Below are 20,236 nucleotides of genomic sequence, written 5' to 3'. Positions count from 1 at the left end.
GGCCCTATGCCCAGTGCACTATTTGTACTGGGCCTGAGACCCAGAGCAGGAAGCCACCAGGCACTGCCGAGCACTCCGGCAACCTCCTGCTGATTTATCCATGCTCCCGGCAGGACTGTGCTGTGCCACGGGTTAGCGTGGGCGGCCGTGACTCACCCAGCCTCGTGGGGAAGCAGATGCTGCAACTGCAACCAGCGCTGCCACGGAAACAGGCTAAATCAATCTCAGATCCCTGTAGGGGCAGAGAACAAGCCACCTGCCGCCAGGGAGCTGGGGCTGCTCTGGTGGTGTTCTGGGTTCAGACACCAAATTGGTGAGCACAGCCCGAGCTGTGCTGGTCACGGAGCTGGCTGGAGAGCCAGGTCGGGGTCAGCAGCAAAGAAGCTGGTGCAGCGACTAGATCATGTGACAAGGAGTGGACAGACTCCCCACCCCTGCTGTGTCTGATGACGGAAGCAGGGTTGGGGGGTTGGGGGGGTGGGGGACAGAGGGCCCTGGATGGACCAGTTCACGCAGATCCTGTCCCGAAATCTGTGGGATGTCTGCGCTGCTTCGGGGGGGTGGGGGGGACAAGAGATGCGGACCTGACTGACCCTTGACTCTCTCTCTGCTCTCAGCTTTGCTAAGACCCAACTCCTATGAAGTTGCTCCCTCACCAGATCATGTGACCACAAATACACCCCCAAGAAGATGAGGAAACGGAGGCCAATGACCTAAGCAAAGTCCCACAGTTTTCTGAGGCAGTCAGGCTGGGCTCCCGATATCCTGAGCACCAGTCCTTCATCATTTGCCACTAGACACTGCATCCCAAGGAAAGAATTCGATGGGCCTTGCAGGATTTGCTTTGCCTTCAATATCTGCTCTCCGGGGCAGTGGGTGGTGCCATTAATAACGTACTCTGCTCTTCCCAAGAGCTACAGTGAGTCTTTAGCCAGCTTTCCCCACCTTCATCAACTCCTAAGCCAGGCGATGAGTTTCCACTGGCTCCACCAACCAGACAGAGGAAACCTCAAGAGTCTCCAGGTTCGCCCAATATCCCATCATCATGGCATCATGGGAACAGAGCCAGAAGTGGGCCCCTGGGGTTTTCAGGCCAGCCCTCCCTGGGTTGAGGGGGGCGGTGCGGTGAATGTCTACACTCAGCAGTCCCTCCTGGGGACTCTTGGGCCATTTCCCTAGTTGTCGCCTCTAGGGATTCCCAGCCGAGGCTCACAGCCGGCTGTGGTGGCTTCAGCACATCTTCAAGCCCTGAGGTCCCCAGGTCCCGGGCAGCGTCTCCCCAGCCCCACTGCAGCCACTTCAGACCTTCTGCTTCCTCAAGCCCCTCGCCTGCAGAGGGTGCTGTGAGGGACCTTCCCCTTCCATTTCAGGGGTGGGGTGAAGGCTACCCGGTGGGTCTCTACCTCCTTCCTGCCTTCCTCCTCCCTTGTCCTGTTTAAGGAAAATCTCTTCTGCCTTCAGGATCCCTTCCCCACCCTCGCTGTGTCTTTGATCCATTAACTATCTTTCTCCTAAGGATTCACCTTTGGCTTTTCTGTGAGCTCCTCCTCCTCAGTCTATAATCACGTTTCTGTCTCTCCTACGTGAAAACAGCTAAACCAAACATGTGTTCCACTCTGGCTACTCTCCTTCCCTAACCGCAAAGCTTCTTCTCAGAGCAGCACTTTTTCTCTCTCCTCTCTTACCACCCAAGGGGTCCAAATGTCTCCCTGTGCTGCCTGGCATCTCTGCTTCCTCCCCTGCTCAGTCTCCCCCACTGGCTGGCATCCACCATGGGCACATCAACACCTGGGGCTGTCTCAGATGTTCCCAACATGTCTAGTCCCCGGGGCGCCAGAGCGGGCTGGGCTTCAAGCAGGGGAGGAGAGGAGGGCCCCCTGACCCCCAGCTGCACGTCTTCTCTTGAGCCCCAGCGCAGCTGTACTTGTGTTCAAGGTTTCCTCAACGGTCTCCTTCAGCTCCAACTTTGTCTTCCCTACCTAAGCCCCACTGCCACGTTGGGCGATACACCAGCTCCCACAGGACCAGCCAAAAGGAAGGATGTCAAATAAGCCCTTTATCTCCTCTGGCCTTTCCCCTACCCAAAATATTTTATTCTCCCCAAGTTACAGAAGAAAATCTCCCTTGCATGGAGGGTGGGCAGCAGAGACCGGAGGGTGCGTACGGTGGGGAGAAGTGTACGGTGGGGAGGAGAGGACCAGGCTCCTGCAGGGGCGCTGATGGCAGGAGCTGTGTGTCCAGCCACCCTGAGTCAATTCTTGTGGAATGGGAGAGAATCCTCCCAAAAGGACCATTAGGGAGTGGAAGGAGAGGGTCTGATTCTCAGTCTTGGAGCTGAGGGGTAGGCTTTGAAAGATGTGAAAGATAACTTTTCCTTTGATCAGAGTTTATAGCTAAGAACCACCAGGAAAGAAGGGTGGGCTTGTCTCCCGGGGAGGCCCCCGCTTGTACCAGATGTGCAGGGTCTGATTTCACGGTGGAGGACACCTGGCCTCCCTGTCTGAGCGCTCGCATCTCCTTGAGGGGCCCGTCTCACCATCGGCCTCCTCCCTTGGGAGCATGCGGTCCAGCCAGAGGAGCCTGGGCTCTAGGGGTCCTGAGAGCCGGTTCCCACTAGAGTCAGCCCATGGCGGGGACCTGAGCAGAAAGTGCCTGTGCTCTCTGTCAGTGCACTTGTCAGACGCAGAAGCTCTGGACTCCAGGTGCTGCCCGCAATGGCAAGGTCACTCTGTGACGCCAGAGCCCAGGTGGTCAGCTGGCTCTCCCCTGGCTTTTGGGGCCCATCTCCCGTCCCTGAACCTGGCCTGGCTTCTGGGAAATGCACAGAACGGCCAACGTACTTACAGCCTCACTGTAGATTCTTCCCAAAGCCCTTTGATATCCACCAAAATGTAGCCGCTCGCATTTCAAAGGGACCTTACAGCCCAAGGTTCAGCACCCCTCATGCAGGACTTCAGTCAGCTGATCCACCTGTCTGTCTTGAGTGGTTCCCAGAACAGAAGGCTCTCTGCTTGATTAGGTGGCCTATAGAAGGCACTTTGGTTAATGGAAATTTCTTCTTGATTTTGACCTAAAATCTGCCCCCTTGTGACTTCCACCCACCTGGTTCTGTTCTCTGGTCCTTGGAAGAAAATATCTCCTCAGTCATCTAATTGGTCTCACAGTAGCCAGAGGAGGTGAGGATGGAACTATTGGCCTCTTTTATAGAAAGTGCATGACTGGGGAGGTTAAGGAGCTTTGAAAAAGCTACAGGTGGAATTGGAGATAGAATCCAAGTGTCTTAATTTCCCAGACCAGTTCTCCTGCCATTACTCTGCATTTCTTAATCTTTGCCCATTATTGTTGAGTACCTACTGTGTGTACCTGGAATACCAGGTAAGGGTTGGAGGCATGGGACACCTGGAGCCTCTCTCCAGAGTCATTGATTCCAGCTCAGAGGACACGGACACACACACACACACACACACGATTCAAAACACCTGCTCAGCCAGCAGATTGGGTGGCCTCACCTTCACCCTCTGAAGTTCAGCCTAGAAAATCAGCCTTCTTCCTTACTTTTGGCTGCTCCCCCCACCAGCACAGGCTGACAGGTAGGAAAGGGAAAATGTAGAGAAGATGATTTTAACCACGGAAGAGCCTGAACTTGAGAGGAAGAAGGAAGGCCTGAAGAGGAGTTTGAAAATGATAGCTGTCAACACTAGGCTTGGAAAGACGGCGGCACAGAGAGCTCGTGGGTGGGTGGGTGGGAGGGATGCTCACCGGTGCCAAAGCTCAGTCGTGTGGCAGCAGGGAAGTAGGGACGCAGGGCCGGGGCTGCCAGAACTGCAAACCAGAACCGCCAAGGCCTGGTCTCAACAAAGGCAGGCCCTAACAACTTCCCAGGACCTGGATAATTGGGCCAGGCTCCACCCCCGAGATGTGCTTTCATCTTTCTTAAAGGCACAGTGCCCTGATTCAGTGTCAGCTGAGTATCCAGCAACAGCACTAGCACTCGGTACTCTAGGCTTCAATTTTTCTCCCTTGGACGGCAGCACTTATTCTACCGAATCATTTAGGCACAGAGAGACCCAGGCTCTGCTCTCTGCAGTTTGGGGATGCAAAAGCTGACCAGAGAGGGAAAACCCAGGGTTTTGACTTTAACTGTGCCCATTGCTCGACAGTCACTGAGCCCTGGGGGACGAAGTCCTGTAAAAGGACAGCAGCCCTCACTCCTTAATTTGGCAAAGTGGAGGAAAGAGCTTCCCCCCTCAACATGGGCAGATAAAACTCTCCTTCTCAAACCCAGGCACCTTGCTAAGGGGCAGATTGCTTCCGTGGGGCTGGGCCTGGAATTCTGCATTTCCAACCTGCTCCTGGTCGTGGTCGATGTTGTTGGTGCCCGAGTACTTGCATCCTTTGGGAGAAAACCTCTACAGGGTAAGGCAGGGTGAACTGAAAGAGGAAGCGTTTGGGCCGTTTCAAAGAGCTCTGGTAATCAAAAGAACTTCCGTAGAGTCCCTGGGGTGAAAGCCAAGTTACTGAGAGCTGAGGATGGGGGTGGCAGCTGGGGGAGGGAGAGCAGATGTCACAGGGTGTGGGACTCCTGATCAAGTGACAGTAGCTGCCCACCTCCCATCACCTGCCCTCCTCAGGATGTCAGAGGATGTGCTTCTCAGAGGAGCTCTCTGGATAAAGATGCATCAGTGTTCATGGGGGGACGACGGGAGTGTGGAAGCCTGGCCCACTCAGTCCTGCCCAGTCTTGCCTTGAGCTCCTCCCAACATCAACCAGGCTGCACCTCCTGGGCCTGGGGCGTCGTGGCCTGTCCCCTCTGCTCACTGGGTGTTCCTGGCTCCTTAGGGGCTTTCCACACTTTCCTCCCCTCTCTCTTCCACCCTATCCCGCGTCTTCTCATCCTCCCCGTGACCTCAGAGAACACACTAAAGCAGAGGCTCATGTGTTTCCCTGCTCAACACCATCCAATGGTCCTCATGTTACTCAGACCCTTACAATGGCTCCCAATGCCTCGTGTGACTCACCACCCATTTCTCTCAGCGCTCGTCTCCCTCCCTCTGTCTCTGCCTCACAGAGGCCTCCTTGCTTTTCCTCACACACGCCATGCAGGCTCCTGACTTACGGCCTTTACGCAGTTGTGTGTGGTTAATTCCTTCATCTCCTTTACATCTTTGCTTAGAAAACTTGTACACAAATGTTCACAGCAGCACTGTTCGCAACTGCTGAAAAGAGGAAGCAACCCAAGTGTCCATCAACAGGGGAGTGGATAAAGAAGATGTGATGAGTCCACAGAGTGGAATACCATGAGGCATAGAGGGGCCTGGGGTACCAACACGTGCTCCAACGTGGATGCACCTTGAGAACATTGTTACCTGAAAGAAGCCAGTCACAAAGGTCCAGATGTTGTGCCATTTCATTTATATGAAATGTTCAGAATAGATCTACGGAGACAGAAAGTAGATTGGTTGCCTACAGTTGGAGGGAGGGAGGAATGGGTACAGAGTGGGTACAGCCAGGGGGCACAGCTAGTGGGTACAGAGTTTCAATCTGGGTGATGAAATATTCTAAAGCTGATTGAGGTAGTGGTTGTGCAAATCTGTGAATATACTAAAAACCATTTAGTTGTACATTTTAAATGGGAGTGTAATAGGGAAGAAACTTTACTCTAGTACAAGTTAATCACTAAAGGGATGTTGCCTATAAGCTTAAATTATGCATAATGGCTCATCTCTGGGAACCCTGCCTCCCAGGTAATGAGCATTAAGTTAAAATACCTTTGTTTAGCTCACAGGGAAACATCCTGACCAGGCTCACCTGTAATGGCTGCAGGAAGGAAGAAATTAACACATCCCCTCCAAGTCTGGCCAGAACCAGGACTTTCCCCTTTCCCCTTTTAGTATAAAAGAAGCCTGAATTCTAACTTGGGGAAGATGGTTCTTTGGGACACTAGTCCACCAGCTTCTCAGTCTGCTGGCTTTCCAAATAAGCTGCTATTCTGAGGACCCAACAGCTCGTCTCTCGATTTATTGGCCTGTTGTGTGGCAAGCAGTGTGAGCTTGGGCTGGGTAACCCTGGGACATTTAGCTCAACAAGAGATGCCTGCAAAAGCTCAGCTTCACCCTCCAAGGGCACAAAGGCTGTGTGAATGCACCACAGCACCTGCTGGAGGTGTCTCAGAGGTGATGACACCAACCCGGTGCTGCCCAGGGTCCCTAGAGCACTGCCCCCTCATCAGAGGATGTGTTTCCACCAATGGCCCTGTGAGGGGGGTTGTGTCAGAGCTGAGCCCATGCCCACGTGGGCAGGGGTAAGGACACCTCCCCAGCTTGGTGTGGGGTGTCTCTCTCTGAAGAGAGAGCTCAGGAACCCCCGGGCTTGAAGCAGAGAGGGGTGGGGGGACACGACCCTATGTCTCCCCTGCCCCCGCATTCAATGCTCAATCCTAGGGAAGATCATTCTAGGTTTGTTTAAAGCAAAATTATCTATTTCTTAAATGACAGAATTCTTTCGTTTATATTTTATGTAGTTTTAGCTTTAACTTTCAAGAACTTTAAACTTCAGTTTGCTTTATCAAAGAAAGTGCTGCTTGGTGATGAACAAAGGTATGCTTTTCTGTGCAGCAAAATGAGCTCTTTCGGTTGTACTTGGGACCAGAGAATCTGATGGGCAGGGTGGGCACCTTAGGGCTGGCATCAGCCCTCATCTTCTGCCCTGCCCTTTGCCCTACTGTTGTTTGCACTCTCCTTACCTGCCTGGAATACTGCTAGGGGTTCCTATCTCATGCAATGGCTCTCAGATCTCTCTCCCTCTTCAATTCCTTCAGCCAGGTTCAATTCCCCCAAACACACTCAGGTTATTTCCCTATTAACGGCCCTCCATGGCTTGTCACACAGCGTTCCAGACACTCATCTGGCTCCAAGCCATCTCCTCAGCCTAACAATCAGCTACCACCCTACCTGGGCCTTGTGCCTCAGTCAGGCTGCACTTCCGTTCCCACACTTCATGTTTCCTCTCCTTATGCCAATCCTTTCCACCTGGAGTGGCTTCCCTGTGGCCTCCTCGTCATAGCACCTCCTCCAGGAAGCCCTCCAGGGCCTCTCAGTTGAAGTCATCTTATGATCTTTGTGCCTCCCTCGTGGTGCTGTGCACCTTCTGCCCAGCTGGAGTCGTTCTCATCCATGATTTCTCCACAAGGCTGTGTGGTTCTCAAGGCCAGGACTTTTTTCATCCTTCTTTGTAATTCAATACTTGGCACACAGCAGGCCCTCAACAAGAGCATTTAAAGTGGTCTGACTCTGATCCCACTGCTGATCACCAACTAAAGATTCTAGCCACCAATTTTCAATGTGTGTGTTGGTGGGCGGAGGGGGGTGTCCCCACACATCCAAGCAAGTCTCCCACACCAGCTGGGCGTCCTATGGTCGAATTCAATTCTGACACCATCTACCCAGCGATAGCGTCAGATTCCACAGGTGAAGGGCTCAGTCCTATAAGACTGTCCCCCCCCACCTCACCACACACACACTTCAGACGCCACTTCACAAGTCCAGGTTGTCACCCGTGTTTCTGACTGACTGGCTATAGATTGCAGGTTTCAATGACTCCCTCTTTGGGTTCAATTAATTTGCTACAGCAGCTCACAGAACTCAAGAGAAGATTTTACTCACTATATAACCTGTTTGTTATAAAAGGATACAACTCAGGAACAGTCAGATGGAAGCGATGCACAGTGCAGGGTATGGGGGCCGGTACAGAACTTCCATGCCCTCCAAGCTGGACAGTCTCCCTGCATCTCCATGTGTTCACTAAGCGGGGAGCTCCCCAAACCCCATCCTTTTGGGTTTCTTTGGAGGCTTCATCACATAGGCACGATTGATGAAATCATTGGCCAAGGTCAACGGATTCAGCCTCCAGCCCCTCTCCCTTCCCCCGAGGTCAGGGGGCTAGGACTGAAAGTGATTAGTTCTGGCAACCAGTGTCATCCACGGGTGTGGGTTCCAAGTCACCCCATACCTCCCTCTTCACAGGAAATTCCAAGGGTTTTAGGAGCTTTGTGCCAGAAATGGGGACAAACAACAAATATACATTTCTTATAAATCACAGCAGCACAGTATTAAATAAATGGATGTTGGGTTTGTTGTCTGATCTCTGTCCCGCTCCCACCCCACCTGGCAGGTAGGGGCACTGGGGCTCTATTTACTTACTTTGCTGTGACCCACAGCTGCCAGGGGCTCAAGGGAGAGTGACTGCTTTGTTATCATCAAGGGCGCTGCTGGCCGGCATTAATGCCGGGGCAGTCTCACTGCGGGCAGCTGCCTGCCCCCTCCAGGAAGGGACACAGGTGTGAACGGGCTCCCCTCGACATCTGAGGAAGCAGCCTTAGGAGCTGCAGCCCTATGTCACCATCATCATAACCCTGTCCTGAACCGCAGCTCTCTGCCCAGCCTGGAGGGAACAAGACCCTCCCTCCCTGCTGCCCAGGCTTTGGAGAAGGTCAGGGAGACACGCTAGCTCCACTTCTCTAAATTTTCAGGGGGTTCAGGGAGTCCCTCAGAAATCAGTCTACAGCTCAAGCTGAGGTCAGGTGGCAGGAGTCCACGTTTCAGCACCTGCCCGGGGAAGTCTGGCTGCTTCCTCAGGTGTGAGAGTTGCTGGAAGCCCGCATTTCCTCTCCAAACTCCAAAGGTAGGGATCAGGCTGTCCAAGGAGGAGCTGAGATCTGGGGCCTGATTAGCTTCTCCTAAAGCCTTGGGGCTGGGAATGGGCTCTATATCCTCCACCCCCTTGTCTCCCCTCCACTTAAGTCACATGAGATCAAATAAGTGCCTTCTGTAATGCTTAACAGACAGTAGGTGCTCAGGAAATGGTACTTCCTTTTTTCTTTTTGATTCATGCCCATTTTCTGCTACAATAAAAATTTTGATGGACTGTGTAAGTAACAGAAGACCCAACTAACAGGGCTTAAATGATATATCATTCTCACATAACAAGGAGTGTGAAAGTTCACAGTTCTTGGATTATTTTGGTAATTCAACAATGTAATCAACATCCCAGGTTTGTTTTTTCTTATCTCTCAGCTATCCTTGACACGTGGCTTTTCATTCTCTTGCTGTAACCTAATAGTCACAAGAGGGCTGCCACAGCCCTTGATAACATGTCTATTTTCAAGGCAGAAAGAGGAAAGGGTGGAACCAGCTATATTTTTTGGTTTTTTAATCAGAAAAGCAGTTTTTGCAGCAACCCCTCCCCCCCAGCAGAGTTTCTCTTAGGTGTCTGTATTAGTTTCATAACACTGCTGTAATAAATTACCACAAATTTAGTGGCTTAAAACAACATATATTTATTTATCTTCCAGTTCTGGAGACCAGAAGTTTGAAATGGGTTTCACTGGGCTAAAATCAAGGTGTCAGCAGGACTGCATTCCTTCTGCAGGCTCTAAGGGAGAATCTACTTCCTTGACTTTTCCAGCTTCTAAAAGCTGCCCACACTCCTTGGCTCATGGCCCCCTTCCATCTCCAAATCCAGCAATGCCTGGCTGAGCCTTTCTCATGCTGCATCACACTGACACGGACTCTCCTGCGTCCTCCTTCCATGTTAAAGGACACTTGTGGTTATATTGGGCCCACCTGGATAATCCAGGATATTCTCCCTATGAAAAGGTCTGCTGATTAGCAAACTTAATTCCCTCTACAACCTTAAGTCCCCTTTACTGTGTAACATAGTCTCAGTTTCCAAGGATTAGGATGAGGACATCTTTCTGAGGTCGTTATTCTGCCTACCATAGCGTCCTTGGCCAAACCAGATCCCGTGGCTACCACCAATTGCAAGCGAGATTGGTAAATCAATTAGCCTGTGAAAGCGAGTAGGAGATCACAACTGGCTTCGACTAATCACGTTTCATCATCTGAATCTGGTGTCTTTATTAAATCAAATCAGGGCTGCATTTGCAAGGAAAAGGGGTGAAGGAATGGATATTGGATTGGCTGCCAACTGCCTGCCACAGCATGCAGCAGCTGACTTTGGGCAGATTTCCCTGTCACATGTCAAGTTTGCATTTTGTAATGCGATGGGATGTGAATGTTCCCAGGCTGTACACAAACCCCCTGTGCATTCCGGTGGACTCTAGTTCTGCCTGTGAATTTTCACTCCCTCCCCTGCTCCTGGCTCCAGCCCTCCAAAGAAAGAACCTGCCCACACAAAATGATTTTCTTGGGCAAAGAAAACTATTCTGTAATGGGCAAGGAGGAGTGAATTAGATGGGAGAAGCAAGGTAGACTTTATTGAGACAGTGTGTCAATATACCTCATAAAAGTCTGATAGAAGGAAGGGGAAAGAGAATAGAATTAGGAAGGTAGTTAGGAGTTTTCCCAAGGTCTCTGAAGAGAGAGCACAGGAGCTGGGGACTACAGTCCTTGTCACTGGGTTAGAAAAATGTAAGTAAAGTCATGAGGATTTTGGAATGACTTTGCTGGCACAGTTGACTGTGACTCCACTCTGGAACTCAACCAAATGGTAGATTCAACAGTAATTATTACAAGTAACTCCCCCACTCCACTCCTCCCCCCGGTGCTAACTTGCTAGTCAGTGGTGCTAGTCAGTGCCTGGCAAATCGTTAACACTTGTTTCAGAGTCTCAAACAGGTGAACAGCTCTAAAATAGGTATTTGTACAAGGGGATATCTGAGTGCCCTTCCACCTTGCATAATTGACAATCCTGTCATCATGTGTGGGGTCCACGTCAAGCTCCTTTCTGTACCCCCGGGTGTCTAGGGTGTCACTTATACTCTAAAAGATGGGCTCAGAACACAAAGAAGATGTAATTTGGAACTCTACCACTCACAGGGTCACTTGACTTCTCTTAGCTTGAGTTTCCTTAAATGCAAATGGCCTTACTAATGCCCACATCATGGTGTTGATATGAGGATTAAAGATAACATGTGCAAGGCCTATGGCCCATAGTAGGCACTTAAGGAATTTCCACTCCTAAAATAAAGGAATTGAAGATGAAACATGATGATCTGCGATCAAAGGGAAAACGCGGTTGTTCTTTGGGTGGTGACAACAACAAAAAATTATCAAAAGCAAACATCTTGAAATTTTTAGTTTTGGGTCTCAGAAGTATTCAATTTTTTTCTGCTCTATCCTTTCCACACTCAAGCTGACTGGTCATCCCTGCATCTGATAACTAACACGTTTACAGAACAGCACACCTATTCATTGGAAAGGGGAGTACTAGCTTGCTTGTCCCCTTTCAAAACACTGCATAAGATTCTCCCGTTCTCTATGACCAGGGTCCTCTGTAAATATGACAAAAGACTCAGGCACTGTTTTTGTGTTTGCAAATTTGTGAGCCTCTTCATTTTGACCAAGATCCCCCATTTGTTCAATATGGTAGCCACCAGACACTGAAATCTAAATAAGTAAAAATTATGTGAAATAAAAAATTCAGTTTCTCAGTCACACTGGTCACATGTCAGGAGCTCCATAGCTACAGGGGGCTGGTGGCTGTCACATTGAACAGAGCAGATTATAGAACATTTCCATCACCACAGTTCTACTGGACGGCACTCTCCCAGACTGATTCACCTAGCTTTTAATAAAAATAAACTTAAAAAACCCAGCCTGGGACTTCCCTGGTGGTCCAGTGGTAAAAAAAAATCCGCCTTCCAATGCAGGGGAGGCGGATTCACTACCTCGTTGGGGAACTAAGATCCCAAGTGCTGTGGTGCAACGAAGCCAGCGTGCCACAACTACTGAGCTCGTGCACCTCAGCTAGAGAGCCCATGTGCTGCAAGCTACAGAGCCCACGCGCCCTGGACCCCACGCGCCACAACTAGAGAGAAGCCCGCGCGCCGCAACAAAAAGCCCGCGCACCACAAGGAAGATCCCTTGTGCTGCAACTAAGATCCGACACAGCCGAAAAAGTAAAAAAATTAAAAAGAAAAGAAAACAAAAAACCCTACCTGACAGTTGAAGTATTAGTCCTGATAAAAGGGCCATCTGGCGAGGACCGTTTTCCCAGGAATGCATTGCGTGACAGCAGAGTCTGCCTGGTGACCTGCAGGTAGGGGAGGTTGTGCAAAGCCCGTGTCCCTGGGCTCACAAGGGCCCCAAGTGGGAATGCCTTTCAGGCCACGCTATGTGCCAGCAGCTTCGTGACTGGTAGCTTAACTAGTCACCAGTTCAGATCCAGGCTGCAGATGAAGTTGGGTGAAAAGGCCCCCTCAGTGCTTTCCACGGAGCAGTTAAGGGCTGCTGGCTTTCCTCACACTCTTCCCTGGCCACAGATGAATAGACAGCCATGTCCTTGACACCTTTCCTGCCTGTCAAAATCTCCCCCATTCTTCTCCACGGTCTCAAATGCCACCACCTCCAGGGCCTCCCTGACTCTCTGTGAAGCCCCTCTTAGCTCTTTCTTTGTAAATCTCCAAGAGTACTTATGCATCGTGCCTTGAACCCGAGGTAGTCTGTCGGCCTCCTCTTCTCCTCTATTGGATAGCAAACTCCTTGGAGTGAAAGGCCCCATGTTTGTCACCCAGCCCAGCATGGGGTGCCGTGTCTTAACGTGGCAGACATTAATTAGCAGGACCTGATCCGTGTAAACCCCGGAGGGTCCACCCTGAAGAGTTTTGTGGGACGGCTCTGACCTATACACTTGTCACAGGGAGACCCTAATGGTGGCCTCTGTGCTTGCCACTGACCGCAGCTTCATTCAACCACCGGCCAGGGCCCCTGCTTCAGGAGGGGCTGGAGTGTCACTACAAGCTCAGACCCCACCTCAGCCCCTTACTCACTGGGTGACATCAGGAAAGTTACCTCACCTCTCTGGGCCTCATTTTCTGTAAAATGGGGATATAAATACAGATCTTCCTCTACTTAAACGATGGGGTTACATCCAATAAGCCCATTGTAAGTTGAACATACTAAAATACTAAACATGATAGCTTAGCCCAGCCTACCTTAAACATGCTCGCAATACTGACATTAGCCTACACTTGGGCAAAATCATCTAACACAAAGCCGATTTGATAATAAAGTGTTGAATAGCTCATGTGATTTATTGACTACAGTAAAAACAGTGGAAGTGAAAAACAGAATGGTTATCTGGGTCCAGAATGGTGGTAAGTGTATGGGTTGTTTACCCTCATGATCGCAAGGCTGCCTGGGAAATGTGGCTTAATGCCCTGCCCAGCATCAGGAGAGAGGATCGTACCGCATAACACCAGAAAAAGATCAAAATCTGAAACACAAAGTATGGTTTCTACTGAATGTGTATCACTTTTGCACCATTGTAAAGCTGAAAAATCATAAGCCGAACCATCTTAAGTCAGGGCCATCTGTAGTATATATCCCCTGGAGCTGCCGAAAGAATTAAAGAAAATAATGCACCTAAAATACATATTAAATGCCTGACAAACAGTAAACACTCAATAAATCATAGCTATTACATTATTATCATCATTCTCTGCAACAGCCTAATTGTTCTGGGAAGTAGCTTCCTGACTTCATTCATACCCATATTCCTGCCTTTGATCTTCAATTTCCTGGTTTCTGTCATCATCTATTCAACCAAGCATCTCCCAGACCCTGCTTGTCTTGGTCTGCCTAGCCCCCATCACGGGCACCTACCTGCCTCCTGTGAGACCCAGGATGCCCAGCCTCTCCTGGACATGGCCCAACTCAACACTGGGTAGCGATGTCTTGCTCAGGCTGAGGGTACTCAGTAAATGTTGGCTGATTGGAATTGTTGTTCTCAGAAAAACTAGCTCCTGACAAACATGTTGGGTTGATCTCTGAGCACAGGATTCTAGCTCAAATGGGGCTATGTTTCCAGGAAAAATGAGCAGGGTGTCAGGAAAATCAAAGGAGTGAGCCTTCTGAGGATATGTTATTAGGAATAATAAAACAGAAAGTATAAGCTGATTCTAAAAGCTTTCACTAAAATGGCATTTTGGAAAAAAGAATTTGGGACCCACCAAACTGTCAGCGATCAGAAAACAATGGTTTACACTGTTGGTGGGCATGCCATTGTAATAGGTATTCTCTTAATGATGGGCCTCCAAAATGTGGAAGTAACAATGCTTACCAAAAGGTCCATATCTTTTGAACCAGAAAGACACTTCTAGAAATATAGTCCAATGATATAGTCAGAGTCAAAATTTATATATAAGAATATTGGTGGCAGCATTATTTACGAAAAGGAAACTTTGGAAACAGCCTGAATAGCCAGCAATGTTAAAATGCTTTTGCAAGAGTGAAAATCCATCCATTACTCAGTGGAATATCATAAAACACATTTGGTCTCTTCTGCTGTCCAGAAAACTCTTGGACCTGCAGCCTTCTCTTTTCACTCACTTCAGGACCCTGGCTGGCCAAGTTCTTTGCACTGCAGAAGTGGCACCATGAGCCTCAAACAAAAGCCCAGCCCCTGCCAACAACACCAGCAGACTTCCTCTGTGGTGTACCTTGCCGAGCAAAGAAACTGGGCCTTTTGCAACCCTGCGGCATTCACTAATTATTACAAATTCCCTGGGTGAGAAACATAGCTCCTTCTCCATCATTTAATCTCAAGCAGGAGACAGAGAGTGGGGCGGATGGACTGATCCACCTCGGGGACGTGGGCAAGTGAGTTCTGGTCTGGAGACAGGGCTGTTTTCTCAGAGTGGTAACCCAGTTTGGGCAGTGACCCCACGCTGAGCCAGTTCTTTTATTCCATGGGGTCAAACTTCCCCTCTAATCAGGTGGTAATTGAGAGGTTCCAAGGGAAACTGGGAGAGGAGGGAATGTTACTTGGCATTTGCAACACATTAGCTGCAGGGGATTTCAGAGAGAGACTCTGACCCTCACAATAGCCCCATAAAAAGTGGGGTTCTTGGGGCTTCCCTGGTGGCGCAGTGGTTGAGAATCTGCCTGCTAATGCGGGGGACACGGGTTCGAGCTCTGGTCTGGGAGGATCCCACATGGCGCGGAGCAACTGGGCCCGTGAGCCACAACTACTGAGCCTGCGCGTCTGGAGCCTGCGCTCCGCAACAAGAGAGGCCGCGATAGTGAGAGGCCCGTGCACCACGATGAAGAGTGGGCCCCCGCTTGCCACAACTAGAGAAAGCCATTGCGCAGAAACGAAGACCCAACACAGCAAAAATAAATAAATTAATTAATAAACTCCTACACCCAACATTTAAAAAAAAAAAAAGTGGGGTTCTTGACCCATTTCAGAGACAGGAAAACTGAGACTTGCCCAGGATACTGCCAGTTACTGTTCCTGCAGGGTCTGAAGGGCATGGGGATCAGCAGCCAACTCAGATCCTCCCCACTCTCTCTTCCAAGCCACCTCATGCAATTAGCAGTGTTTCAAGAGGGCTGGCAGGGCAAGCGGAGGAGCCAGGTTCCAATCCATGGGCACCTCGTGGACTGAAGTTCCAAAGATTCCAAAGCTCAGAGCATCCTGCAGGGTGGATGACCCCTCCAGCTGAGCTGTCAGGCTAAACTCTGAATGCCCAGGCAGCCCTGAGGATAGGAGGGGAATATTTGCATGTGCACTGTTTTTTCCTACACCAGTATTTTATTCTAATTACTTATGACTGATTCATTCATTCTTTTATTCACTCAATAAAATGTTATTGAATTCTCTCTCAAGGGCAGATCTAGTTTTGCAGGGCCAGACACTTATTTGGGAACCCTCTGTAAGAAAAATTACAAGTAAAAAGTTAAGTACAAAAATGAATATTTAGAATGAGAAGGGAAATCACAACATATTATTAGTGTCTTGGACATTCAGTTCCTCTGAGGTTTCTTTGGGCAATGATGTGCCAGGCTTGAATAGAAATGCTTCCCTCATTGCAGTCTGCCACACTAGAATGTTCTGTAACTCCCAGCCCTCACAGGGGCCATGCAGGGGAGGGTCCTGAAGCTTGACCTTTATTAACTGCTGAGAAATTCCATGTGCTACGTGCAGGGATGAGCAAACACAGATACAGTCTGCTCTCTTGGCACTTGCCATCAAATACCATCAAGTAATCACACTAAATGTTTATAATTAAAAACTGGGGCTTCCCTGGTGGCGCAGTGGTTGAGAGTTTGCCTGCCGATGCAGGGGACACGGGTTCGTGCCCCGGTCCAGGAAGATCCCACATGCTACGGAGCAGCTGGGCCCGTGAGCCATGGCCACTGAGCCTGCGCGTCCGGAGCCTGCGTCCGTGCTCTGCAACGGGAGAGGCCACAACAGTGAGAGGCCCGCGTACCACAAAAAAAATAAATAAAAACAAAAAAAAAACTGATTAGTTCCATGGAGGAGAAGAACACAGAGACATCTCTGAAGTTGTGTGACAAAGGGAATGACACCTTTAGGACACCTTCTCTAAGGCGGTGACACTTGGTGGGGGGTAACAGGGTGAACAGTAGAGGGTTCCAGACAGTGCATTACTCTGTTCCCCAAATGCTTGTTCATTCCTCAGTGCTGGTGTGTGAATGTGTGAGCTCTCCCCTGCCAAGAAGGCCCTCGCCAGGTCCCCGTTCCACCTGCACTGCTGATCAGCTCTGAGAGGACGGGGAGCTGGCCTGGCTCGTGGGGCTGCCATGCTCAGTGCCCAAGAAGGCTGCTCCCGCTCTGACCCCTGAGGAACCGACGACACCCCTGCCTCCATCCTGACCCACTCCTCCTCTGGCTTGGATTTCATTCCAGTCTCCATCCCCAAGACACCTTCTCCCTGTCCCAGCTGCATCCAAGTGGCATGCTGATACAGGGCACTTGGAAGGCGGCAACTGGCACCACACAGCACGCGAGAACAGAGCTGCAAGGCTCTGTGATCTGGACTCTGCTCTACCGCTGCTTACATCCTGTGACCTGAGAGGTCAGTCCCTGGAGTGATGCAGTGAGATGAGGACTGGGGGACAGGGACCACCAGGAAGCCAAAACTCAAAGATGGAGAAGTCCATGCCAAGCACCCCTGGGAACCACTGATTTTAGTGGAAAAGTGCATTCCTATGTAAGTGGGAAAGGAAGAAGCCTTTGCACCTAACTTTGTGCCTGGCACACAGCAGGCTCTTGGCAAATGGCTGGCGAACGAAGGAACGAATAGATGAAAGAACACAAGTCCTGCTCGGTCCTCCCTGGAGAAGGAGAGAGAACACGGAGGGCGGGCTAGGTGTGTGCCCTGACTGGATCCCAGTGTTGTTTCTGCATCCCGACCTCAGGCTTGCAGGAGATGCTCCTCAGGCCGCCCTGAGGGAGAGGAGAAAAGCAGCCAAGGAGGCAGCTCCACTCCCAAAGGGGGAGGGGAGGAGAGCTGTGCCTCCAGCTAGAGCCCTGGGGCCCTCCCCCACTGGCATCTGGGACACCCTCACAGACCCCGCACCCCACTGAGCCCAAATGTGCGCTGACTGGGGTCGGGGCCTCTTGCTGGGAAGGGGTGAACTATTCCACGTGGTCTTCTGCAGAGAGGCTTCTGCAGCTGTTGCTTCCATCGGCCTCCAGCTCCCTCTTTTCTTGTCAAAACTTCACTTGAAAATTACTCTGTCTTCCCCATGTCTGATGAGTCCATGGCTCTCCCCATGTCTGATGAGCCCATGGCTCTCTTTTCGTTGGGTTTTCCCCTTAGTATGAAGAGAAATATGGTACCACACTACGGAAGGTTTGAGGAATAGAGAAAGGACACCTCTATGGCGCTACCATCCTAATACCCGCCCGTCCTCTGTGTTTGGTCTTCGCGTTGCTTATGGCAGCCAGGCAGGACTCTGGGCTCCAAATGCCTGCAGGTGAGCCATTGCTGCCACCCCCAGGCTCTCCGCTGTCATACCCAATCCCCAGGCCACCTTCTGAGCCAAGGGCAGGGCCATCGCTGGGGTGGATGGGGAGAGCTGGTCCGAGTCTGGGGGCCCCTCAAAGGGCTGCAGGGCTCAGCCACAGCCATACTTTCATGGAAAACATCAGAAGCCAAGGAAAGCCCTGGCTGGAAGGGAGTGAATTACCGGGAGAGAGTCACGCCTGGGCTGAAGGGCTGCCCAGCCATGAGGGGCCCCAGTGAGGAGTGATTTTTTTTTTTTTTTTTTTTTTTTTTGCGGTACGTGGGCCTCTCACTGCTGTGGCCTCTCCCGCTGCGGAGCACAGGCTCCGGATGCGCAGGCTGAGCAGCCATGGCCCACGGGCCCAGCCGCTCCGCGGCATGTGGGATCTTCCCGGACCGGGGCACGAACCCACGTCCCCCGCATCGGCAGGCGGACTCCCAACCACTGCGCCACCAGGGAAGCCCAGTGAGGAGTTATTTACTCAGGGACTGCAAGGCTGCACTTAGGTTTGTCCAAGGTGCCCTGAGCACGCAGCCTGCCCTGGGTGGCTGTCAGAGATGGGATAGGGAGCAGAGACCGCAGGCCTACCTGTGGGCCTGCAGCTTTCCCACTTCCTCTGGCTGGTTTGCCTCTCATTTCTCAAGTCTCCTATCTCACTTCATTACGGGGCTCAGCCTTCTAGCAATTTCCAGACGTTAGCCCCACCTTCTGCCCCAGCAGGGGGTTGCTGATGGCAGCCCAGGTGGAAGAGGGAGGCCAGATGGCAGGCGGCAGTGCTGAGCCACTGTCACTCCAGGGATTCTGGGTGCCTGGTGGAGATTGCGAGAACCTCGTGCTCGGCGGTCCTGTGCGCTTTGGGTCAAGTTGGGGATGAAGGTGGGGGGAGGCTGGAGACATTCCCATTTGAGTCGGCTGCTCATAGCACACGGCATGTGCCTGGGAGGCACACACACAGACTTTCTTTCATAAAAGAACAATATGAGGTAGTAATAACAATAACCACAACTCATATGAGTGCAGTACTTTACAGTTTACAAGGAGCAGGAATAGCATGGGTAGAGTCTCTTTTCTGCAGCCCAGCCGGACACATTGTGCTTAGTTTGAGAAGAATAATTAGGAAGGGGAGGCAGACAGATGATGCTTTCTAATGAAGTGAGCACAGCATTAGGAGTAAGGTAGCCATGGGACTTTGAGCTAATTTTTTTTTTTTGCGGTACGTGGGCCTCTCACTGTTGTGGCCTCTCCCGTTGTGGAGCACAGGCTCCGGACGCGCAGGCTCAGCGACCATGGTTCATGCGCCTAGCCGCTCCGCGGCATGTGGGACCCTCCCAGACCAGGGCACGAACCCATGTCCCCTGCATCGGCAGGCGGACTCTCAGCCACTGCGCCACCAGGGAAGCCCTGAGCTAATTATCTAACCTCTCCAAGCTGCAGTTTGTTTCTCTGTAATATAAGGATAATATTAACTACCTGAGCACACCTGGCTCCCAGATCTTGGTTGCTGGTACTAGTCTCCAATAAAAGGAACCAGGGCTCCTGGGAGAAATGGCTGATTCTAGGACTAGAGCAGGAAATTTCCAAGATAAGCCTGGAGTACCTTGTAGTGCCAGAAAGTAAGGAAGTACTGAAAAAACAAATAAAACAAAAAATTACCCAATTCACAATGATGGGACAGGGTGGGGATGGGGAGTTCTGTGAAAGGGACACAGCAGGGAACTGAAAGAACTCTCAATGACCAAAGTTGGGACAACTTGACAATGAGATAAATAGTGTTATATTATAACCCAAGGTACAAAATAAATTTCCATGAGCCCATATTGATACAAAGAAGTGATCAGAGAACAGACTTGTGGTTGCCAAGGGCGGGGGGAGGGATGGATTAGGAGTTTGTGACTAGCAGATGCAAACTATTATACAACAAGGTCCCACTGTATAGCACAGGGAACTCTATTCAATATCCTGTGATAAACCATAATGGAAAAGAATCTGGAAAAAAATGTGTGTATCTGAATCACTTTGCTGTATACCAGAAACTAATACAACATTGTAAATCAACTATACTTCAATAACTTTTTAAAAACAGACTGCAAAGTAACACCAAGAAAAAAAAAAGAAATGATTAGAAACATAAATAAATGGGTGGGAAGAGACAAATCTTCCATGCAGAAGAATTCCAAATAATATATATAGATGCTCTGCCTTCAAGGAGGCATGAGTTGTGCCCGGTGACTTCCTTCCAAAGAGGACAGTATGCAAAGGGAAAAAGAGAAAGCCTAGAGCAGAGAAACCCACAAAGCCTCTCTCAAGCCAGGTGACCAAGATTAACATCAACAGTGATACCTCATGTTATCAGCATGTGCTCTTGATAGGATGTGATGAAAACAGCACGTTGCCTCTGAGGTCTTCTTCCCAGAACACATGAAGTCTGATCTAATGGCAAGAAAAACATCAAATTACAA

This window comes from Hyperoodon ampullatus (genome assembly GCF_949752795.1).
Source record: "Hyperoodon ampullatus genome assembly, chromosome: 3".
Taxonomy (NCBI): Eukaryota; Metazoa; Chordata; class Mammalia; order Artiodactyla; family Ziphiidae; genus Hyperoodon; species Hyperoodon ampullatus.
The sequence above is the reverse complement of the archived record's forward strand: the minus strand, read 5'-3'. Positions refer to the sequence as shown.